The 25,922-nt window shown below is 38.3% G+C and overlaps 1 protein-coding gene across 4 annotated transcripts in view; it reads right to left on the reverse strand.

The window, feature by feature from the left end:
• The window catches only part of VPS13B (vacuolar protein sorting 13 homolog B), an 890,836-nt gene that overhangs the window by 268,933 nt on the left and 595,981 nt on the right, over positions 1–25,922 (reverse strand). The window lies entirely within an intron of this gene.

A 25,922-nucleotide genomic window follows, 5' to 3' on the forward strand; every position in this document is an offset into this window, starting at 1 on the left:
GTTAGGGATAGAGCAGAAACAAGTCCTTGCCTTCGTATGGTTTGCATTCTAGTGGAGAAGTCATGCAACATAACGTGTCACACACACATGTGCACTCACACACACTGTATTTGGTGATGGATTTTGGGTATCAGAAGAGCAGCACATGTCAAAAATAATTTGAGTTTTTTGGCCTAAGTAACTACAAAACTGGAAAAAGATGATTTCCAGGCTATGCAAGCAGCTTCTAACCTGTCTATGTGTTAGCTAAGTCTTTAACATCCTGCCTTTCCAAACTCTGCCTGTTTTCCCAAGGAACAAAAATGACCACAGTGTTCTTCTCATAGGGAGATGATGACAGTCATCACCACACCACATTAGAAAGGATTTTCTAGTGCAATTATAATGTCTTCCTTGTTCTTCCAGCAAGTCAAACCCCCAATCAGTTAAGAACTATTCAATGGAGGGCTATAATTAGAGAGTCTTCTGGGATGGGCCTAGACTTCATTCCACACAAACACTTGGAGAACAGAAAAAATAGAGCCAAGACACGGAGTCATGCCACATCCCCAGAAAATCAAATGAATGAGACATAGAATATTTCTTGGGAGCATTTTGGCCTTGTGACAGTTGACATGGACACAATATTCATAAGATGAATTAGAGAAGGGGAAACAAAAAGAGGGCTGCATGTTTAAAAGACCTCCATATTTCTAATTGCTACTGAGCATTTCTACTTGGATGTCCCATTATCAATACCACACATCTAAAAGATCATCATAACATTTAAAAATATTTTCCCCCAAAATACTACCTCTACACCTTAACATTTTATTTATTTTTTCCTCCTCAAAAGGCTCGAATACTATATACAGCTTCCTGGCCCTACCAAATACTGTTAATCATCCTTTCATTTCATTAGTGACTCCTACTGTTTCTTTTTTACTTTCTCTTCTTACTGGTCCTTCCCACTTTACACAGGCTAGTTATAAAAGTTCCTTAATTAGTTTTGTTCACTGGTCTTTTCCTTTCGTAACCTATCCCATGTAACACTGTCAGATTATTATTCTAAAAACAGTTTCAATATTTACTTACAAACATTTGTCCAAATAGAATGTCCATGAAAAGAGAGACTTTCTGAGTGTCATTTATTTTTCTACTTTATCACCAGCCCCCAGAACAGAGTTTGGTACACAGGAGATACTCAATAAACATTTAAACTAGAATGAATTAAGGAAGGAATATATGAAATGAATAAGGCATGAGGCGCTCATTTAGGTCCCTGGGTTAAGGAGCCGTTAAACTCAAAGCCGGTCTTCTAAATTTGAGACACCTTTATTTACTAAAGATGATTTCAAGCACATCTGAACCAAGATTGAAAGAAGCTAGAATTTGGACTTGTTGAAATGGCAGTAAGAACACTGAGGCTTGAGGGAGACAGATGAAAATGGGATAAAAGACAAAAAAGAGCATGGGTAAGTGCATGGAAAAGAAAATTCCCATTTGGCTCAAACAAAAGATGTATTAATGGGAACAGAGGAAGATGAGGTTGAAAAGGCCGGATAAAGCCACATTCTAAGTGGCAGATTAAGAAACCTGAGTTTAGTCTGGCCTGTGGTGGCTCAGTGGATAAAGCGTCGACCTGGAACACTGAGGTCGCCAGTTCAAAACCCTGGGCTTGCCTGGTCAAGGCACATATGGGAGTTGATGCTTTCTGCTACCCCCCTCCCCCTACCTTCTCTCTCTCTCCCCTCTCTAAAATGAATAAAAAAAGAAACCTGAGTTTAGGTTTATGCCAGTTTTCCTTAGGGCAGAGCCTGTTGACCACCCAAACCAGAATCACCGAAAGCACTTGTTAAACAGATATCCTCGAGCCTCACCCCAGGAGCACCTGACCTGAAGCGAGGACCTGTGACTTGCACTTGTAACAAACTCCCAGTAATTACTGTAAAGATTTTATTTATTTATTTTTAGTGTAAGGGGAGAGAGGAAGTGAAGGAGGGAGGGGTAGGAGCAGAAAGTATCAACTCACAGTAGTTGTTACTCTCCTATGTGCCTTGACCATGCAAGCCTGGGGTTTCAAACCAGTGACCTCAGCATTCCAGGTCGACGCTTTATCCACTGAGCTACCACAAGCCAGGAAACTCCCTGTAATTTTTATTCACACTCATTTTTGAGATGTACTGCTACAGACAATGGGAAACTAGAAGAAACTTTCCTAGCAAACAAATGACAAAGTAGCTTGAGAATGATTATATAATCAAATGTGCAGAAAGAGTGGACTGGAGAGCAGGGGGACTGAAAGCGACTGGCCAGATGACAATGACAGGGTGTGCGATAGAGCAGTGTAGGCGGTAGGCGCATCAGGAGATGAACAACAAAAATCTTATCTGATCCCCTCAGCTCAGATTCTGGTCACGGTAGACCACTGCCTACTGAATAATTTAACCAATATTCTTGGACCTCCTCTCTAACCCAGCCCTCACTACTCCTCTATCCAAATTCTCCCCTCCGGAACTTCACAACCACTCTCCTGTCTCAGCATTGTCACTCGTGCTCCTCTCCCTGCCTGGACCCCACCTTCTTAAGTATCCATTTCCTCTATGAAGCGTTCCTTTCATAAACCCACAACGCTGCTCTCTCTCCGACAGCCCTCTAGGACACTGTCTTTATCCCTGATCTGGTACTTAGCATTAGCTACCTTCTATTGCTATTTTATTTATTTTTCATTCTTACACTCTATCTCTTACCTAGATAATAGGATTCTCGAGTCCAGAAACATACAACATCCATTTCTATAAACCCTGTGAACAAAGTATATGTATGAAGTGAGATATGTATATGTGGATGACAGTGATGACAGTGATGACAGTGATTAAGATGGAAACAAATACAAGCTAACTATATAGTTGACTCCCAGATATTCTCTAAAGCAATGATACTAATGCATAGATAACAATTACTGGATGTTTACAATGTTTCAAGCACTTTTCTATGTACACTTAGTATATGTTAGGCAGTTTTGTATATTAATTCAGAGATACTATTATTATTCCCATTTTATGATAAAGAAACTAAGGCCCAGAGGCGTTAACTTGCTCAGAATCACAGAGCTAGTCAGTGGTGAACTGATAATATAATTCCAGCACTTATTTTAAAATCAAAGCCTACAGAGTCTCCATTTCAGAACCTTATTTGTTTCTTTCATAGCACTTACCACAATTTAAAATCTGTAAAGCTTTTTGTTGTTGTTAATATAGGTCTCCTTAGTAGATGACAAGATCAATCACTATTGGGACTAGTTAATTTTGTTCACTGAAACAGCTTATGCTGGGCACATAATAAATAGATGCTCCATAAATATATGCTTTGTAAAAAACTGAATGAATAAAATAAGGAAAATGGAGCAGGAGAAAGGAATAAAGCTAGAGATACCACTATGAATATCTAAGGGACTAGGGAAGTTCTTTTTTATTACTGCAGATTTCAGACAGATGGCTTCCCAGAAAAAGCCTTCATCAATGTATGAACATACTTTGAAATGCTGAAAGGAAAAATCCATTTGCATGGTACTGGGACCAGGTGTCTCTATTTTAGCAAATCACTGTATTCAAGAACAGGAAGCAGAGCTTGGAGATATAGCTCTGCACTAGGGAACTGAAGACCTGGCCGAGTTCCACACTTTCCACTAAGTCACACCTGTGTGCAGCTATGTGGGAAAAAAAACTGTCTGTTCACAGCTTTCCTCTTGTCGACATGGAGTTAGGATAAGAGTAATCTAGGCCAAATTCAAATTCTCATTTCAGTGTTCAGAATCATGGCTTATTAGAGCTGGAAGAGATTCTGGAGCTGAGTGTTTCCAGAGCTTTTTCAAACCACGCTTTAGCCCTACTATCCCTCCTTCATGAAAAACCTTACGGTGTGATGCGGTGAGTGGGTGGCAGAGGATGCATAACATGTCAAACAGATAAAAGCCAAGTTGCTCCAGGATGGTTGTGTCATGAATTGTGTGCATGTGATTTGAGTGCCACAAAGCGCAAATCTGCCCTGGTCAACCGCCCCTTGGTCTAGTTTTTAAATAGATGCTTTATTGTGATAATTCATGTATCATATATTTAATCCATTTAGAGTATACCAATTTTTTTTTAGTATAATTACAGTTGTACAACCATTAGCACAATGAAATTCAGTACATTTTTTATCACTCCAAAAAGAAACATACCCATCAGCAGTCACTTTCCTTCACGAACAACCTCATTCTCCTCCCTCCCAACCACTAATCTACTTTCTGTCTGCATAGATCTGCCTATTCTAGACATCAAGTGGCTTCATACAATGTGTGGTCTTTTATGACTGGCTTCTTTCACTTTGCACAATGCTTGTAAGGTTTAGCCATGTTGTTGCATGTATCAGTACTGCATTCCTCTAGCTGAGTAATATTCAGTTGTATGGATATACTACATTTTATTCATTAGTTGGCAGATGCTTGTGTTGTTTCCACTTTGTAGCTATTTTTGTATAATGCTACTATAAACATTCAGGTACAAGTGTCCGTGTGGGCATACGTTTCCTTTCTCTTGGTAATATATCTAGGACTGAAATTGTTAGGTTATATATAACTGTTTAATCTTTTGAGGAACTGCCAGATTATTTCCAAAACAGCTTCAACATTTTATATTCTCACCAAATGTATGAAAGTGCCATCTTCTCCACAACTTCACCAACACTTACTATCAATACATCTTTACAATCATAGCCTCCTAGTGGCTGTAAAGCGGTATCTCATGGTGGTGTTGATTTGCATTTTCTTGATGGCTAATGATATTGATAGTTTTTTTCATGTACCCTTTGGCCACTTGTATATTTCCTTTGAAGAAATGTCTATTTAGATTCTCTGCCCAACTTTGAAATGGGTTATTTATTTTTTTAATATTGGTATGTAAGGTTTCTTTATATATTCTAGAACAAGTCCCTTACCAGATACGTAATTTGAAAATATTTTCACTCATTCTGAGTTGTCTTTTCACTTTCTTAATTTTGATGAAGTCCTATTACTTAATTAATTAGGTTGTTTATGCATTTTGTGTCTTATCTAAGAAATCATTACCTAATTTAAGGTCACAAAAGTTATTTCTTAGTTTTCTTCTACAAGTTTCATAGTTTTAGCTCTTATATCCAGGTCTTGATCAATTTTGTGTTACCATTTGTATATGGTGCATAGTGGTATCTTCTAGTTTTTACTTTGTATAAGGTCAGTATTAATGTCATTTTTATTTCAGATTATAGTAATTTGAATCTTTGTTGTCTTGGGTCTGTCTAAGTAAAGGTTTGCAAACTTTGCTTGATCTTTTCAAATAACCAATTTTTATTTTTTTATTTTAGCTATTATTTTTCTATCTCCCCTTGATAATTTACAGAAGCATTAGTGAAAGCACTGTGTTTGGAGTGGAAGCAATAGCAGCTTCCTATGATTCCTCCATTCAAATGACCGAATGTCTGAAGTCACCCAAGCCAGTTGTATTTCACACCTATTGTTTTATTTATTAAGAGTATCTACTGTTATGCCCCCAAATTTCCTGCTCAGATGATAAATTACAGGTTCACTTTAGCAATAGCCCTCAACTGAAACTGGATGTCCTGTGGGTTCTATCCAGCTTCCACCAGCCCTTTCTGTTTAGTGCTCCTTGGGGTTCTGTCCTCATGTACAAAATAAAGTTAAGAATTGAAATAAGGACAATACAAAAATCAGATCAAAGACAAATTTGCAGTCAGATTGGTGGGAATGCTTGCCAACTAATGGAAAAAGTAAAAGAGTTAGTCTTGTCTCTCTCTCTTTCTCTCACTCTGTTTTTTTAAAAAATTCTTTTATAAGCAAGTAGAAACTGTGCTTGAGGTTGCACAGAAATATTCCCCCAAACTGCTGCGGATAAAGTAGCCTGTGTACATGGGTTACTGACTTTCCCATGGGGAAGAGTGCTATATTCCTTTCTCCAACTGCCTGTGCACACACTTCTTCCTCAATGAAGAGGCCATGCCTCGTACAATGCAACCCTTTAAAGGGGGAGGAATATTCCCGCCCTTGAAAGAGAAGTTTTAGGGTTAAGGGCTTAAGAAAAAACAGGGATCACACTATTTGCTTTTGCTATGCACTTTCCATGCCCTCATCAGTGTGCTCATATCTATCAGGTGCCAATAATTCATTTCCCTTCTGCCCATTCCCTACTCTGCCCTAGGCCCACACTAGTTTTATGGTTCCGTTCACCAAACACCTGTGCTTCTCTTAATACAGCTGATCGCATGCGTGCAAATACATCTGATCAATTACTGAGCTGTGTTTCCTTCACCAAGCAAGTCAGGCAATTGTACATTGAGGATTTGTAGAAGTATCCAGTGCTAATCAAGGAATATTACACACATTTTAATATAATTCACTTATATCCTAAAATATTTTACTTGTACTTGATTAATTCAGAAATCCAACCTGTTGTATTGGTCTGATTATTTCATGTTACCCACAAAACTGTGTTTTATTTTAACCAAATATGCTTATTTTTTTCTTACTATATTAGTCTTTAAACTTTAAGATAGGTTATTATAGGAACTAAAGTTTTAAGACACTTTATAAAAACTTTATTAAGAATTTGCCTGATATCAAAGTTAAATTATAATGAAAAGTATATTTTCAAAGTTTTTACTGGAATAACAAAGCTCATTGAAAGTCAGGGAAAACATCACTGCTGTTTTTGGCAATAAGACACAACGATGAAACAAAGCTCCCTCGACAGCGGGAAGACAGTGGGACGGGCGCAGGGCGGTGGCAGGCATTTTACTCTGCTATTTAATGCAGTTTGCAGAATACCAGTCGACTTTATTCTTAGGAACACATTTTAAAATGGCAGTGATGGATTTTCAGGCCTGGTTACACCTACCAGGAAAATGATGCAACCATTATTCACCTCTTCCAACTATGGTTTTTACTGGCATCTTCTGTGAGTTACACTTTGGCACTCTACTAAACATCATCAGGCCACAAGCTCAGTCTAAATCAAATATTTTTACAAACTAAATAATCCAGTGCTAAAAACTACCCAAGTTACAAAGACCTAATGCTGTTTCCGTTCCAAGAACTGGGCTATTTTATAGGGAAAAAATGCTTACTATATTAAAAGGGAAATGGTGCTTTAACCCAAAAGAACTGGCCTGGCCAGAGCATTAGAAAAAACACTGTATCAAACCTGCACTAGCCACCAGCTGACAGACACAACCCACTAGTGACCTTTTCCAATCTCTGTATGTCGTGAGCTCACATAATGTATTGTCTAAGCAAATTAGTTCATTTAGCATTGAGCCAGTTAAGTTTGATTCATACAGAAAATAATTGTTTCATAGACATAGCATATATCCCTTATTCTGGCTAATACTGTTACAAATGTGAGCCCTTATGCATATTATTATTGTAAAAGAACAATTCCAAGTCCAAGGGCATGTTCTACCGATAGGTGAGTAGCATTATCCGTGCATGAGCTGAGTATATGATTTTCAAACAGCTGAGGAAATGCATACAAACAATCCTGGTATACTAACCTAAGAAACCAGAGTAAGGCCTTCATTTTTATAGTTTAGATACAGATATACTGGAGCATATTCTTTGCAGTTGTTGCAAGTTTTAACTTGAAATTAGTTCCACAGTGACTAGCACATAATAGATACATTGAAAAATACTTGTTAAATGAATGAATGCAGAATATCTGGTTTCCTTGTAAATACGGGAGGAAAGCCATATAATGTGAAGTGTTACATAAGTAATATTAAGAAAGCCACAAGCAATTTCATTATACATTTTCCTTTCCCTTTAATAACAAAAACGGTTACTCCTCACTTGAGGAGTTTGTACCAACTCTTTTGTCCTACTGATTTCTCTCACTTCTCTCACCTCTGTCGGCAGTTTTATCACAAAGGGCTTCATGTCAGTCACCTGCTGTCAGAACCAGCACAGTACTACCTCCTCAATGACTATACCATCCGTGCTCACAGGCATTCATTGTATACATCCATCATTTCAAGGTTGGTACTGAGCTGCCACACCGTATGAGAAGAACAGGAGCGGGATAAAGGAGACCAGAAGTTCTATGGATGTACTACTGCAATTTTAAGTGGGTGGTCCTGGCGGCCCCTAAGATGGAGATGTCTGAGCAAGGGCTTGCTCCGTTGCTAGGAAAGAGCCTCTGCAAAGGCCTGGAAGCAAAAATCCCATCAGGAGTAATCAAGGGAGAGCAAACTGGCCAGTGGGGCCGGAGTGGAATAAGCAATGGAGTGCAGTACGAGAGGAATGGAGGGGTAAGGTCTTCAAGGGCCTGGAGAGCTGTCATTATAAAAAATTCAGCTTCTCTCACAGAGAAACAACAGCCAGTAAAGAAATCTTTTGAGGAGACAACATAATCAGTTATCTTAGGTTTTAAAAGGGTCACACTGGTTACTGTACTGAAAAAATAAGGCAGGTAGAATAGGGTACAACAAGGCCATGAGACAGGAGGCTACCCACTCAGTGATCAGGGTGAGAGGTCACGGTGACTTGATCAGGGGAAAACTATGAAGGTGGTAAGGATTCAAATTCTGGATATATTATATTTTGAAGGTAGAGCCAAGAGGATCTCCTGACAGATTATATGTGATATGTAATAGAAAAAGAGGTGGTGAGTGAAACTACATACATTTTGGCTTCAGCAACTATGAAAAATGGGAGTTGCCAATGACACATGAAAAAAGACTAAGGGTCGAGTAGGTTCAGGGGTAGAGAAAGATCGTTTTGAATGCATTCAATCTCATATAGTGAAATGTCATAACCCTCACGTTACAATCCCAGTTCATTCTCTTCACCACACACTTATTTGTAGATTAAAAATAAACCTATTGCCTATTGTTTCTTAGACATTTTAGCTAGAAATGTATTGGAGAGCTTATATAAAATGGTTTATTTTTAGAGCAAACATTTTTCTCACTGCAATAACTGTAATATTCTAGTCTGCCAATTAAAAATTAAGAAAAGGTCCTGCTTGCATTTCAATGACTAAAACCAAATATGTTTGTAGCTTCTTGTGTCTAGATTTAAGAACAATTTGAGCAGAATGAAATGGCTCTGGAATTAGAATCAGAAGATCTGCCGGTCAAACCTTGCTTCTTCACTTACCCGTGATGGGAATTAACATATTTGGATCTCAATTATGGCACATAGAAAGAGTAAATACTTTTTATAGGGATGGTGTGTAATTAAATTAAATAATGTAAATGAAAAAGTTTTACAGATTGTGACGAGTCATACCAATGTTAGAAGTTATTATCATCTATTGCTTGCCAAAAAAATTACACATGATAATTGTATTGCTTTTGCTCATTCATATATTCATTCAGCTATTCTACCATCTTACAAAAAGGAATAAATATAGATGAAAGGTCTTTGAATAATCTCTTAACACACAAGTAAAAGACCTCTGAGAAGCTTTCTGGAGGTTTCTTCACTCTTTTAACCCCATGCCCTTCTAAGAACTTCCTAAACAATGGTTATAAAAATGACTACCGTACACAGGTCTGATTCCATCATAGGAAATTATACAGCAAAACATCTCTTAAAATGAAAGGACCAAAGAGCCCTGGTAAGGAAACAGGAGGCAGCGGGGTAACGCAGAAACAGCAATGAGAAGTGGGCCACATTACACATTCCTGGGACAGTCAAATGGACTAAGTCCACAGTGCTGGGTGCGAACTGAGCGGACTGGGGAATGAGAATGATGACATATGGCAGGAGAAGAAAAAGAGTGCAGTGGGGACTCAAGTCAAGGTCAAAGCCCTGACTATTGTCAACATAGTTTGCAAGACCTTTGGCCTGTCCTTGATGGCCCTCCATTCTTACTTATGGAGAAGAGAGAGTATGCAGGTAGTCTTTCTCAACCATACCGCCATATACAGAGATACTGAAGATGCTAAAAAAGAAGATAGGTGTCCAGTGTTTGGAGACAGTGGCTCCATTTCTTATGAAGCTTAGTGAGTTAACAACAGAACAGGTTCCTGTGTTCTTAAATACTGTGGAAATAACTCAAGATTTAACAATTTTTTCTTAACTAACTGAATGGAAGACCTATGAGGATCCTTTAGTAACTGTATCTCTACTTTGCTCTCAGGTACAATTTTATTATGACAGTTCTTCTTTTTTTTTTAATTTTTCCAAAGTTAGAAGCGAGGAGGTAGCCAGACAAACTCCCACATGTGCCTGACAGGGACCCACCCGGAATGCCCACCAGGGGGCGATGCTCTGCCCATCTGGGTGTCACTCCATTGTGACTGGAACCATGGGACTTCCACACGCTGGGGCAATGCTTTACTGCTGAGCCACCCGGCCAGGACTATTATGGCAGTTCTTTATTGTGTACCACAAATACTTACTGATGGGGTGTCTTCTGACACCAGGTCTGAGCTCTCTGAAGGCTGAGAAGGTATTTGACTTATCCCTGCAACTACAGAGCTCTGGCACATACATAATAGAGAGTCAAAAAAAGTCACTTTCCTGACTTTCCTTCTATGTACATTTCCCCTCCTACTCCTCTATCTGTGAATGCCTAAGTCCAGAACTCTTTAGTGAGAACTCACATATTTGTCATTATCCTTCTGTACCACAGCCTGCTCACACAGAATGGTTAATACCAAGTAAAGTCAAGGCAGGAAACCCAGAATTTCAGACCATGCATTTCCTCATAAAGAAAAAGAATGCTTGAGACATGATGGAACAGACAGTATCATTCCTGCAATTCACATGACTTGTCATTTAAGTCATACTACTGCTGCCTCGAGAGGAGAAATTTTGGCTTCTAGTTCTTCTGAGTCACCCTCTGTGGTTTTCATTGCCACAATGTCATTCTTGTAATTCACTTTTTTTTTCAACGTGTCATCATAAAAATATTCAAACACACAAAAAGTTGAAAGAATTTTACAATAAGCCTACCATACTATATTACAATATTAATTTTCTAGTAAGCCTACTATACGTACTATTTTATAGTATTTGTATCACCTACATTCTCTAATGAACATTTTCTTCTTCACTTGATTTAATAACTTTCTTGGGATAGAATAGGCCTCAGCAGGCAAAAGGCACTTTTATTTCACTTATTGTTTATAATTTTAATAATCAGCAAAAATGTCAACTATACTTATTTACTGAGTCCTTATGTGCTAAGTCCTTTAGCTTCATTATTTTTAGTCCTTACAAAATTCCTGCAGAGAAACTGAGACATTTTGGGTTAAGGAACCTGGCCAAGTGCCAGAGTTGGTCTCTGAAAGCTGGACTTACACAAAAACTTACACTCTTTAACATTCCATACTGACCTGAAAAGCCCAAAGAGGAAAAACAAAACAAAAGAAACTGAAACAGACATTATTGGTTACCTGCCCATCATCCATTCTAATTTCGTCCATTTTAACAAAAATCTATTTTTTCATACCCCCCCCCCCCCCCCATCCTATGTGTCTCAGAGAAGTTTAACCTATCCCCAGGATCCAGGGATGTGACTTGTTTGGAAATTCAAGCCAAAGCCAATCAGATAGAGAGCTGCTTAAATCATAGGGTGTTGTCCAGGAAGCGCATGTTACCCAGTTTGGTCTAATAATTCTTGGGAAGGTTAGTCAGCACTTCTGGGGAAAAGCCTCCTCACCTTTAAAAGATCACTGTGGGAAATGATTGGATTATATAAAGTGCAGCCATGCAGCTGGTGACTATTACAGCCATGGTGCCATTAGAGGAAAGCCAGCTAAGGATTAAGCCAATGTATCAAGGTCAGTATATCACAGGAAGTCAAGAGAAAAGAAGCTAGATTAGACTGAGATAACTTTTAAGTCTCTTGCACCTATGGATTTCAGTTATGAGAGCAAATAAATTTCCTTACTGTATAAATGGTACTGTTTGGACTCTTGTTTGTAGCCATAGACATAACTGATAGAAAAAACCAGTCCAAAGAATAATACAAAAGAAAAAATTGACAGCGAAAAGAGAACAGTTAAAGTACTACATTCACAGAGCTGGAAGAAGAGGCCATTGAATTGACGCGACTGCAGTGAACAGTAGGTATTCTGTTGAACTTCATTCCTAGAGTTGGGTTTAGCAATAGCAGCAGCAGGTCTACCTTGAAGAACAGCCCTTATATCCAACAGAGATTAAAAACAAACGAAGTCTACTCAGTCAGACTCTGAAAAGTCTAGATCAGTCTTTGTCAGCAGCCCCCCACATGTAGATAACTCATGTCACTGATCAAAATATGCTGCTCACAAAAATTAGGGGATCAGGGAACATGCAGATACTCCAGTACTTTCAGCCTTTTGTATAGTGCATTTTCACCAAGAAATAAAAGTTGGTTTTGCAGCTCATTTGCATAATTGAACAACTTTCTGTGACTTGTCAATTGCTTTGCTAATGTTCTTGTTTAATAAAAAAAATCAAATGCCTTTTTTTTAATTGCTTCTTATTTGTTTTGAAATATCCCCTAATTTTTGTGAGCAGTATATTTTCCTTCTGTTTTTGAGACTGTAATTAACTAGAGATCAGCATTACTTAGATTCTAGTTCAGGCTTTATCAGATTATTCTTGTCACCCCTCTTGGATTCATTTTCCAAACCTCGACATCCTGATAATCTAACAGAAGGAGCAACTCATAGTTATTTTTCAAATATAAACATGAAGAATTATTACTAAGGGAATATAGAGTAATGACTGCTCATTGGTATAAGCCTTTTAAAAAAATTTAATTTATTGGGATGACCCTAATTAACACAATTATACAAGTTTCAGGTGCTCAATTCTACAAGACATCTCTGCACACCATATTGTGGGTTCACCCCTTCAAGTTAAGTCTTTGTCCATCACTATTCATGCCCCCTACACCCTCCTACACCTTCCCCTTCCTGGTGAAAAAAATTTTTTTAACAGCAGACATTTATACATTTTTAAATTTCCTTTAGAGAGAAGAGAGAGAGGGAGAGAAGAGGGGGAGGAGCAGGAAGCATCAACTCCCGTATGTGCCTTGACCTGGCAAGCCCAGGGTTTTGAACCGGTGACCTCAGCATTCCAGGTCGATGCTTTATCCACTGTGCCACCACAGATCAGGTGAAAGATTTTTTTTAAAATCAGTCACTAATAATTAAGAAAAAATGCTAGGAAAATTGCCTAAATATCACTCAAAGGAAGTAGGTCATTTGCCCTTTCCCTCTTTACTTCCCAGCTGGTTGGCCAGGTAGTGATGAGCAAAATGCAGTTCTCAAAGAGGCTATTAGTTATAGTTAACAGTTGTTACTTTGGAAAGCAAAGTGCAACTTACCAACATGGGTACATTTTGGAGGGGAGCAAAGTATAATAAAATAACACACTGCAACAGCTGAGAGATCATTGACAGGTGACAGGGCCTAGTATGAAGTATGTAATCACAAAAGTAGGTGAGAAAAAGGAATGGACATCACATTTTTTCTGTTTAACAATTTTGTATGAGCTGGGACTATTTATTCACTTTGTCATCTTAAAACAACAAAGCCTAGTAAAATAAAGGCAGAAAATTGTTTGTAAATCTTTCAATGTGATGGCTCATACTGTCCACTTGTTTCTTATAAAATTTATACCCAAATCTGTCCAAAGGAAGTTATGTATTAAAAAGAAATCTAGGTTTTAATATTTCAAAGCAATATTCCTTGTTGATATCTCATACCACCAACCTACATTTTTAGTCTTCAAATAGGTCAAACAAATATGTAAAAAATTACTTTTTTGAGATAGAGGAGAGATGCAATTTTTTCTTTCTTTTTACAAAATTTTTAAAGACTTTATTCATTTTTAGAGAGGGGAGAGAGAAAAAGAGAGAGAGAGAAAGAGAGAGAGAGAGCGAGAAAAGGGGGTGAGAAGCAGGAAGCATCAACTGCCATATATGCCCCGACCTGGTAAGTCCAGGGTTTGGAATCGGCAACCCCAGCATTCCAGGTCAATGCTCTATCTACTGCGCCACCACAGGTCATGTGAGATGCAATTTTTAACTTCAAATTAATTTAGCAATCTAAGATGTCAAATCTTATGACTAATTTGTCAAATTTTATTGCTGTTTATGTGTAACAGCAACAAAATTATTTTGAAAAATTTCACTTATCAAAATCTGACTTCAAGTCCCACTTCACATACCATGGAAGAACTATACAAACAGTATCCCTGCTCTCTCGGCTTTTCTATCACTATCGTCATATCTATTTTACTACCACATATGTTATGACATCACCCCTTACATTGTTATATTTTAGTTTCATGCAGTTATCTTTGATGGGAATTTTAAAGGTGAGGGGAAAAGTCTGTTACAGTTGCTCACATAGTTATCCTCCGGAGGACTTCACTCTTTTGTGTGGAGGTAGGTTTCTTTCTGCTTGGTAGCATGTCTATCTGCCTAAAGAACATTCCTAAACATTCTTTGTAAGGCAAGATTACTGGTGATAAATTATTTAGATTTTGTATATTTGAGAAGAAATCAATACGTTGCCTCCGTTTTTTAAAAGATCCTTTGTCAGGATATAGAATTCTAAGTTGACATGATTTGTTTTTCTGTACCTCAAGATGCTGCTCCTCTATTTTTGCCTTGCATTTTCAACAAGAAGTCTGCTATCACTGTCATCTGCATGCCCCTTTCTCTCTGGTCACTGTAAACATTTTTTCTTTTCAGTGGATTTAAGCAACTTGATGATTATTTTCTTCATATTTCTGGTGCTTAGGATTCATGAAGTTTCTGGATCTCCCATGTTTATACTTTCCATCATATTTGGGAAATGTTCAGCCACTGTTTCCTCATTTTGTTCTCTTTCTCTGACACTTTCTCCTCTCCTTTGGGTACCATAATTTTACATCCACTAAGGTGACTGAAGTTTCTCATAGCTCACTGATGCTCTGTTCCCTTTTTTCTCCATCTTTTTTCCTTGTTTTATTTTGAGTAGTTTTATTGGTATGTCTTAAAGATCACTAATATTTTCTTTAATAGTGTCCAATCTGTTGTAAACTCCATTCTGTTTAGTTTGCTTAATCTCAGATACTATACTTTTCATCTCTAGAAGTTTAATTATTAAATATCTTTCATGTTTTTCTCAACATGTTCATCTCGCACAGTGAGCATAAGTTGTAATGACTATTTTAATGTCCTTTTCTACTTATTCTATCATTTTTGTCACTTCTGTTTGTCACTTCAGGTCTGTTTGTACTGACTATTTTTCTCCTTATTATGGGCATTATCCTTGCTTATTCATGCCTCTTGTTTTTTATTAAGTGACAGACGCTATAAATTTAGCTTTGTTTAAAGCAAGGTATTTATATACTCCTCTAATATCTTTATTTAAATTGTTTATACTGATGAAAGAGAAAGAGAAACATCAGTTTCTTGTTCTTCTTACTTATATGCATTAATTGGGTGATTCTTGTATATGCACTGAACAGAAACTGAACCCGTAACCTTATGACATCAAGATGATTCTCTCTAACCAGCTGAGCTAACCAGCCAGTGCTAAATATCTTTATTTAAACATGCCTTTAAGGCCCTGGCCAGCTGGCTCAGTAATAGAATGTCAGCCTGGTGTGTGGATGTTCCAGATTTGATTCCTAGTCAGGGAACACAGGAGAAGCACCCATCTGCTTCTCTATACCTCCCCCTCTCACTTCTCTCTCTCTTTTTCTCCCCCTCCTGCAGCTATAGCTTGATTGAAGTGAATTGGCCCTGGTAGCTGAAGATGGCTCAATGGCCTCCACCCCAGGTGCTAAGAAGAGCTTGGATGCTGAGCAACAGAGCAATGCCCCAGATTGGTAGAGCAACTAGCCCCTAGTGTGGGTTTGCTGGGTAGATCCCGGTCGGCGCGCGTGCAGGAGTCTATCTCTGCCTCCCCTCCTCTCACTGAAAATAAATAAATAAACATGACTTTAAATATTAGTTCTGGAATATAGTTATATTATTTTGGAACAGTATGATCTTTTAGTTTTTGCTTCTACACTTTTTATTGGATGGGACTAGAGCTAAGTTTAGTCTGTAACTAATATTTCCCCACTACCAAGGCAATATCCTTTGGAGTACTTTACTTAATAAATCATGTGCTGTGGCTGGTGAGAAACCAAAAATGCCTAGCCTTGAATTAGCTCCACAGATGTTTACCCTTCTCCCTCCCAGTGGTCTTCCCCAACCTCAGGTGGTTTCCTCATGCTCACACTCTGATCAGCACTCAGCTGAACATTCCCCGTTGAATTTAGTATCTTCAAGCTTACGTGCTGTCATATGCTCTCTTTCTCTCTGTCTCTGTCTACCTCTATCCTTTCTGTGGAGCTCTTTCCCGCCAACTTCTGTTCTGTGAATTCTGCTTCCTTAACTTTTCTAAACTCTCAACTCTTTCTTTACAGGGAGACTGCTGGGCTCTGTAAGAGGCCCTTCACTCTCTGTACCATGGCCTGAAAGCTCTCCTATGGTGGCCTGAAAGCCAGAGCCACCACAGGGCTCATCTTATCCCTTTCTCCCAGAGAGATCACTGTTGTGACTGCCTCTTGTTCAAAGCTTTAAAGATGTCTTTATATATTTTGTCCAGGATTTTATCTATTTAAGGAAAAACAGTTTGGTCTCTTTTATTCCATTATGACTAGAAGATGAGAATAAAATCCATCACTTCAAAAACACACACAACGCTACAAGTGTTAAGAAGGGACTTGAACCAAGAGATACAAGAAAAAAAAATATTACAAAACATACCAATATGGTTTTGTTGTTAGTGAAGAAAAGGTATCATTTATGTAGCCTCTGCTATGTGGTACTAAATGGAGGTAGAGGATTTTTTACTTTAAAGCTACTTTAGTTTTCAGGATTCAAATGTGAAGTTTTACAATATCAGGTCCCTATACTTCAACAACTGAAGTAGCCGCAGAATTTCTCTATTTTTATTGTTCTGGAGACTTCTTAGAAAACGTAATGAAAAATTTCCATTAAATAATAAATACATTCTTAAAATTCTTTATGGTTCAAACCACCTACATAATGTTTTCATGTCCTTAAAAACCAAATATGTGTTGAAATAAAAATATGATACTTCCTTCATTTTATAAACTGTCTGTAGCTTTTTGTCCTATCAAATGGAGGCTGAAAATAAGGCATCCCTGCTTTTGGGGAATACGAACTTTTTAAGAACATACAATTTTGTTTGCCCCAATTATCTATTTTTTCTCAGTTAAAACAAGAGTGGTAGCCTTCAGTAAATACCAAGGTGCAACTGAAATGACCCTAGCTCAGTTTTTATTTGGAATGAATGAATGAATGACAAATAAATTGACTCAAGGACAGATAAATGATAAGATAGAGAAGGACGATCTGGAAATACATATAAAAAAGTATGTGAAAACACTCTAATAGTTATCCTTGGGTAGCAAAATTATAGGTGATAATTTTTTAACTTTTCTAAAATCTTAACATTGAAATTTATTGGTGTTGTTTTAATTAAAAAAAGTGAATTATCTTTTAAAACTTTATTGTAATGGACCATTTCAGTGTAGAGACTGTTTTATTGCTAATAAATTGAAAATAAATCATGTGTCTGTATAAATCATGTATATATACACATATACAAATTATTTACTTTCTATAATACATTTGACCATTTAACATATACTTATATTTAAAATAATATATTTTATAAAAAGTAATTATATATAAATACCTATCTTATAGTATTTCTAATTATTGCTTAGTTTAAAGTTTCTTGGAAGCAAAATTACTAGACTCAACTATGATAATTTTACTGCTCTTAATCCATACTACCAAAATACATTCCAAACAATTTGTACCAATTGATATTAACTTGTAGTCTGAGTGTCAATGTCTTACTCTGTAAACAGAGTTATTAAATTAAATAGTGTCTAAGGGCTCTTCCAGTTTTCAGATTCTAAGAATTTAGGAATAAACATAACTCCCAGGGTGGTTTTTCATAATGAAATTAGTCTAATAAAAGTTTCTTTGAAACACACTGTGCTTAGTGGTACAGTTGTGACTCTAAGTATCAGTGAACATACAAGCAAACATGTTTTGTTTATGAACTACCATTTCTGAATGACTGGGATGTGCTAAATGGTATCTAATCATTCAAACTAAAAAACTTCGTAATTTTTTTATTCATCTCTGTCCATAAATCAACCTTCATACATTTAAAACATCACTAAGTCCTTGAAAATCTGTTCTATTATTTTTTTGAGTGAGAGAGAGAGAGAGAGGAAGGGAGAGAGATGAGAAGCATCAACTCATAGCTGCAGCACTTTAGTTGTTCACTGATTGCTTCTCAGATGTGCCTTGACGGTAGGCTCCAGACAAGCCAGTGACCTCTTGCTCAAGCCAGTGACCTTTGGGCCCAAGTCAGTGACCACAGGATCATATTGACAGTTCTACAATCAAGCTGGCAACCACATGCTCAAGCTAATGAGCGGTGCACAAGCCACTGACCTCAGGATTTTGAACCTGGGACCTCAGCATCCCAGGTCAATGCTCTCTCCAGTGCAGTATTCGGTATTTTTACTTCTCTTTGATTGCTGCCTCTAGTGTAAGCAAGACCCTTACAATCCTAAACAAATAGCAGCAACAACAATAATGGCAGCACCCAATAATGACCAGTGCTTACTATGTGCACTATTTTTCTTTTTTCTTTTTTTCTTTTTACAGGGACAAAGAGAGAGTCAGAGAGAGGGCTAGATAGGGACAGACAGACAGAAATGGAAAGAGAGATGAGAAGCATCAATCATCAGTTTTTCGTTGCGACACCTTAGTTGTTCATTGATTGCTTTCTCATATGTGCCTTGACCATGGGCCTTCAGCAGGCCGAGTAACCCCATGCTCGAGCCAGCAACCTTTGGTCCAAGCTGGTGAGCTTTTTGCTCAAGCCAGATGAGCCTGCACTCAAGCTGGAGACCTCAGGGTCTCGAACCTGTGTCCTCCGCATCCCAGTCTGATGCTCTATCCACTGCGCCACTGCCTGGTCAGGCACTATGGGCACTATTTCATGTGCTTTAAACATCTTATTTCATTCTCATAACAACTCTAGGTATATTAATGCAGTTATGTCCCAGTTTATAGATTAAAAAAGTTTAGACACATAAATACATAATGGGAAAATTTAAGAACCTGCTAGTAAGTGGTAGAACCAGAATTTAAGGCCAAGCCACCTGACTCCACTGGTTGTGCCTATCACAGTAGCTAGTATGCTCTAACAGAGACTACAGTTGCCTTCTCACTAGGTCTTTTTGTTTGTAGTCACTTCTCAAATGCACCTTTTACACTTGGGCAGCATAAAATTTTGAAAACATACATTCTTATGTTCCTCTCTATTCCTTCCATTACACTGTCCTGAGAATGAAGTACAACTCGTTTTAACATTAGAAGACCACTTTTCCTCCAGCCTATCTATCTTTTCCCATCTTCCATGTAACTCAAGTGGTCCTGCTGTATCTGACATTTTTATGCTTTCTTGTTCTCATTGTTCCCTCTTCTTGGAAAACCCTCCCCCACATTTTCTGCTGGGAAACATCTATTTATCATTCAAAATCTACCCCATATGTTACCTCTTCTTACAAGTTCTTGCCTTGATATCTCCTTTACCCCATGGGCAGATTAATGACTCTCTGCTCCTCATCCCTTTTTCATACAAGTATTACTCACTATCCTGTTGTTATTTTTTAAAATTCTTTCACTAGCCTGTACACCCTTTTATTATCTGACACTGTAAATGTACAATAAACATTTGATGAATGAAGTAAAGGTTCACAGACTAGATCTTAGTATACCAACAGACTCTTCCATTGCCTCCCCCAAAAGTAGAAATGTGCAAATTAACTTTCAGAATAATACAGTAAAAGAACACAACAGTTCAACTTGGTTGACAATACGTATTAAACCACTGATTCCTGGAGGCCTTTTTCCAAGACCTACTGAATAAGAATCACGAAAGGTTTTCAACCAGTTTCCATGAGTACCTCTGGTGATTATTATCATCAAATGTAGCAAATATCCACTTACACATATGTATATATAATATACATATATATAAGCATCAACTAAAAAAACAAGGACAGTTTTGAAAATGAAAAGAAACTGGGACTTTGGAATGAATCATAATAATATTTTTAGAAATCACTGAATTCTGAAACTGGACTACAGTTTGTCCCCCTGTACTAAAATTAACTCAAAATGGATCAAAGACCTAAACATAAGACCTGAAACAATAAAGTACATAGAAGAAGACATAGGTACTAAACTCATGGACCTGGGTTTTAAAGAGCATTTTATGAATTTGACTCCAAAGGCAAGAGAAGTGAAGGCAAAAATTAATGAATGGGACTACATCAGACTAAGAAGTTTTGGCTTAGCAAGAGAAACTGGCAACAAAATAAACAGACAGCCAACTAAATGGGAAATGATATTTTCAAACAACAGCTCAGATAAGGGCCTAATATCCAAAATATACAAAGAACTCATAAAACTCAATAACAAACAAACAAACAATCCAATAAAAAAATGGGATGAGGACATGAACAGATACTTCTCCCAAGAAGAAATACAAATGGCCAACAGATATATGAAAAGATGCTCATCTTCATTAGTTATTAGAGAAATGCAAATCAAAACTGTAATGATTTGCACCACCTGTAATGAAAAGATACCACCTCACACCTGTTCGATTAGCTATTATTAACAAGACAGGTGATAGCAAATGTTGGAGAGGCTGTGGAGAAAAAGGAACCCTCATCCACTGTTGGTGGGAATGTAAAGTAGTACAACCTTTATGGAAGAAAGTATGGTGGTTCCTCAAAACACTGAAAATAGAACTACCTTATGACCCAGCAATCCCTCTACTGGGTATATACCCCGAAACTCAGAAACATTGATACGTAAAGACACATGCAGCCCCATGTTTATTGCAGTATTGTTCACAGTGGCCAGGACATGGAAACAACCAAAAAGCCCGTCAATAGATGACTGGATAAAGAAGATGTGGCACATATACACTATGGAATACTACTCAGCCATAAGAAATGATGACATTGGATCATTTACAGCAAAATGGTGGGATCTTGATAACATTATACGAAGTGAAATAAGTAAATCAGAAAAAACCAGGAACTGCATTATTCCATACGTAGGTGGGACATAAAAGTGAGACTAAGAGACATTGATAAGAGTGTGGTGGTTACGGGGAGAGGGGGAAGAGGGAGAGGGAGAGGGAAAGGGGGAGGGGGAGGGACACAAAGAAAACTAGATAGAAGGTGACAGAGGACAATCTGACTTTGGGTGATGGGTATGCCACATAATTGAACGACAAGATAACCTGGACATGTTATCTTTGAATATATGTATCCTGATTTATTGATGTCACCCCATTAAAAAAATAAAATTATTTTAAAAAGTCATTGAATTCTAGAATGGAAAGGAGCTTTCATTTCATTTGTCACAACTCTCTTGCCCTAATCTCGCATTTTATACAGGAGGATATGAAAGCCCACTGTGGTAAAGTGTCTCGGCCAAGACCCTCTGATATCTAGTTCAGATTTATATTTAAAATATCATAGCATGCAAGTTTCAATTAAGTTAAGATTTATGAAAATATCCAAAGATATTTAGAATATTATCAAATATAAACTTTCAAAACATATGTAAGTATACAGTTTTCTGTATCAAAAAGATAAACTTAAATTTTTTTCCCCATTGATTTGAGAAAGAGAGGAAGGGAGAGAGAGAGAAGTACCAACTCATTCCACTTAGTTTTTCCATTTAGGTGTGCACTCATTGCTTGCTTCTCATATGTGCCTGACTGAGGATTGAACCTGTGATTTCTGCATGCCAGAATGATGCTCTATCCATTGAGCCACCCAGCTAGGGCCAAAAAGATAAACTTAAAAAAAAACAAGTAAATTGGCCCTGGCTGGTTGGCTAAGTGGTAGAGCGTCGGCCTGGCGTGCAGAAGTCCCGGGTTCGATTCCCGGCCAGGGCACACAGGAGAAGCGCCCATCTGCTTCTCCACCCCTCCCCCTCTCCTTCCTCTCTGTCTCTCTCTTTCCCTCCCGCAGCGAGGCTCCATTGGAGCAAAGATGGCCCGGGCGCTGGGGATGGCTCCTTGGCCTCTGCCCCAGGTGCTAGAGTGGCTCTGGTCGCAACAGAGCGATGCCCCGGAGGGGCAGAGCATCGCCCCCTGGTGGGCAGAGCGTCGCCCCCTGGTGAGAGTGCCGGGTGGATCCTGGTCGGGTGCGTGCGAGAGTCTGTCTGACTGTCTCTCCCCGTTTCCAGCTTAATAAAAAACAAAACAAAACAAACAAAACAAAAAAACTAGTAAATTAACCAATGACAGCAAATTCCAGTAATGATAACTACTACATTTAAGGCAGGGGTCCCCAAACTATGGCCCGCGGGCCACATGCGGCCCCCTGAGGCCATTTATCCAGCCCCCGCTGCACTTCCGCAAGAGGCACCTCTTTCATTGGTGGTCAATGAAAGGAGCACATTGACCATCTCATTAGCCAAAAGCAGGCCCATAGTTCCCATTGAAATATTGGTCAGTTTCTTGATTTAAATTTACTTGATTTTTATTTTAAATATTGTATTTGTTCCCGTTTTGTTTTTTTACTTTAAAATAAGATATGTGCAGTGTGCATAGGGATTTGTTCATAGTTTTTTTTATAGTCCAGCCCTCCAACGGTCTGAGGGACAGTGAACTGGCCCCCTGTGTAAAAAGTTTGGGGACCCCTGATTTAAGGGGTATCAACTAAGAGCCAAGCCTAAGTATTTTTCTTTCTTTTTTAAAATCATATAATTTCTTCTAGGCCTCAGAATAGAATTAAGAATGAAGAAGTATTATCCAACATTTACAGATGAGGAAACAGGCTCAGAGAAATCAAACAGAATGACATTAAGTAGTTGTGCTAGGATTTGAACCCAGCTTTTCTGATCATTTTATGCTTTTTATGCTGTTATATTACTTCATTATGAAAGTTAATAATATAATTACTAATATAATGACTAAATATTGCATCAAAACAGGCACATTTCAATAGATCTGATAAAAACCTTCTGATGTGACAATGAAACTTGATAAAGGCATTTGCCTCCTCTCCTCCAGATTATCATGTTAGTATGAGACAAAATAAAATAAATTTATATTTAATTCAAATAAAGAAAGCATTAAATTCTGTTTTAAATATCAAATAAGGCAGAACTATTTTTAAATAATTTGGATCAAGTCCAAATCTCTATATAAACTAAGGTTAAAATCACCCTAGCCCATGAGACTTCTTTCTCATACTAAAACACTCTTAAAAGAATAATAATTTAAGATAAAAGATTTTTCATGGAGGTATTTTTCTCTAGTGAAGGCACATTAGTCTACACAGACTACCAGTAATCTCTAAGTGTAAATCTATGTACTCCCTTGAATTTGTCATTTAATTTCTTCTTGTTTATTTAATTGAGGAAGAGTGGAAATTAAGTAAGTACTAAGAGGCTCCCATATATACAAAGCTAAAGGGCGATATTTTCTTGGGCCTTTTTTCTAAGATAAAATGGTTTGTTCTGAGCACATACTTTTTTGATGGATACCAAAATATTAAAATAAACTGTATCTACCTAGCTTTACATTCACATAACCTATCATTCAGGTCCTGAGGTGCTCTGACATCTATGATATTTTACCACCAATCAGTATGAAAGCATATAAAACATTTTCATCTTGAACTTATGCTCCAGGCTACTAACCAGTCCATGCAACAAAACATATTAAGCTCCTAGGTACCCCAAAGGACTTCTCCGCCCTCTACTTCAGGCCCAGGCAGGGGTCCCCAAACTTTTTACACAGGGGGCCAGTTCACTGTCCCTCAGACTGTTGGAGGGCTGCCACATACAGTGCTCCTCTCACTGACCACCAATGAGAGAGGCGCCCCTTCCAGAAGTGCGGCGGGGAGCCTGATAAATGGCCTCAGGGGGCCGCATGCGGCCCGCAGGCCGTAGTTTGGGGATGCCTGGGCCCAGAGCGAGGCAAGAGGCTGCCCTGCCAGCATTTCCAGTCTTGTTGAACGAAGCAGGAAATGGGTGGATGAGCAGGTAGACAAATAGGAATGTAAATAAGCAAACAAATAAAAAACACTGGTTTAATTGCCTCTAAAACTTCCACTCCATTAAGAAGAAAACATTGATTTAGAAAACATATACCTATCACCAATTATTGGACTGGCACTATGCAAGGCACTAAAGCAGTGAAAAGAATTTATCTTTCCCAAAGAATTTAAAATAGATCTCTACCTTTCAGAAATATCTGAAATATGTTAACACAGAGTGCTACAAATTTTGAGACACTTAAAAACCAATAAGACTTTGAGCCTGCCTTAAAAAAAGGTTGCAAGGCAGTAAATAATAATTCTCACTGAAAATAATTAGAGACCGGTATAAAGACTATAGAGATTTAAGAAGTAAACATTTAAAAAGCATAAAGGTGGTTCAAGTAGAAACTGGAGGGCTCTGGGATATAAATGATATTGAAGCCTGACCTTAAAGGCTCAATAAGATGGCAGCAGCCACAGATTTATAAAGAGCAGTGGAAAAATTCAAATATAGCAAGGATAAAAGAATGATAATAAGAAGACAGGGAGGTAGAACAAGTTACCCCCACATCTGAGTGAGACCACTGGTGTCTGATATTGTTACATTCACAGAAGGACTTGGAACTTCCCTGTTTCCAGCACTCTAAATGCAGGTTATGGGTCCTCAGTAATTCTGACAACCTAAAAGATTTCCAAACAATTCTATCCCCACCCCAAATGAGAACTATGTATATTTCTGTAGAAAAAAGAGCAGAAGGGATAAGCTGGAGCCTTTAGTACAGGTCAAATGCTTACTTAACTCAACAGGCAAAGAAAAAGCATTGAAGGTTTTTGAACAAAGGAGGAACATGACTCTAAATTTTAGAATAATTATTCCTGGGTGCTGTATATAATGGACTGGCTTCAAATGAGATAGAATGCAAAGCTAGCTAGGAGGATATTTAGTATTGCTGTACAGTATAGTAAGTAAGGGCCACGTGGCTGGAAATAAGGCATTCAATAAGAGAGACTTTATATCGTTATTATCACTGTCACAGACGATACCATTTACTGAGCACTCTGTGTACCAAGAATTGTGGTGAGCTCTTAACTCTCACGTACAAGACCCCAAAAGCAGCCAAACATTTTGTAATTTTGAAAATGTTATGAAAAATAGGAATTCCAAGATGGTGACTGAGTAGGTGGATGTTCCAACTGCCACTTCCCAGGACCAAACTGGATTACAATTTAATTTAAGAACAATCATATTGAAAAACCAACTTTGGACTAAACGAAGAGGAGTCTATAACCAAGGATCACAGAAGAAGCCACACCGAGACTGGTAGGAAGGGTGGAGACGTGGAAAGGGCTGCCCTGTTTTCAGGAGCGATCAGCGGCTGAGGGTCCGAAGGATTCTCACTGTGGGGAGGGTCACCCTGAGAGGTGTGGATCCTCAGCCCCAGGCCAGGAGCTCCAGCCTAGAGCCCCAGAGCCTAGAAGAGGCGCCCACATAGCATTTGGCAGTGAAAAGAGCCAAGCTTTCTGTCTGCAAAAAAGAGACAGGAGCTCTTAGAGACGCAGGCTCTGTATTAAAGGGCCAGCATAGAAAATCTCATTCACAGCCACTTACCAGGGACTTCAGTGGAGGAAGAGCTGAGAGGACTAGAGTTGCGTGAGGAGAGTGTGAAGTTGGTGGCCCGGGGAGAGACACCTGGGGGACAGCCACCAGAACCCCTGTACTGAGAGTCATTCTCCAATACTGCAGTTGCCATTTTCTTTGGTAGAGTAGTTCCCTCTGTGCAGCAACAGCCTG

The sequence above is a fragment of the Saccopteryx bilineata genome, chromosome 3 (genome assembly GCF_036850765.1).
Source record: "Saccopteryx bilineata isolate mSacBil1 chromosome 3, mSacBil1_pri_phased_curated, whole genome shotgun sequence".
NCBI classification, from domain to species: Eukaryota; Metazoa; Chordata; class Mammalia; order Chiroptera; family Emballonuridae; genus Saccopteryx; species Saccopteryx bilineata.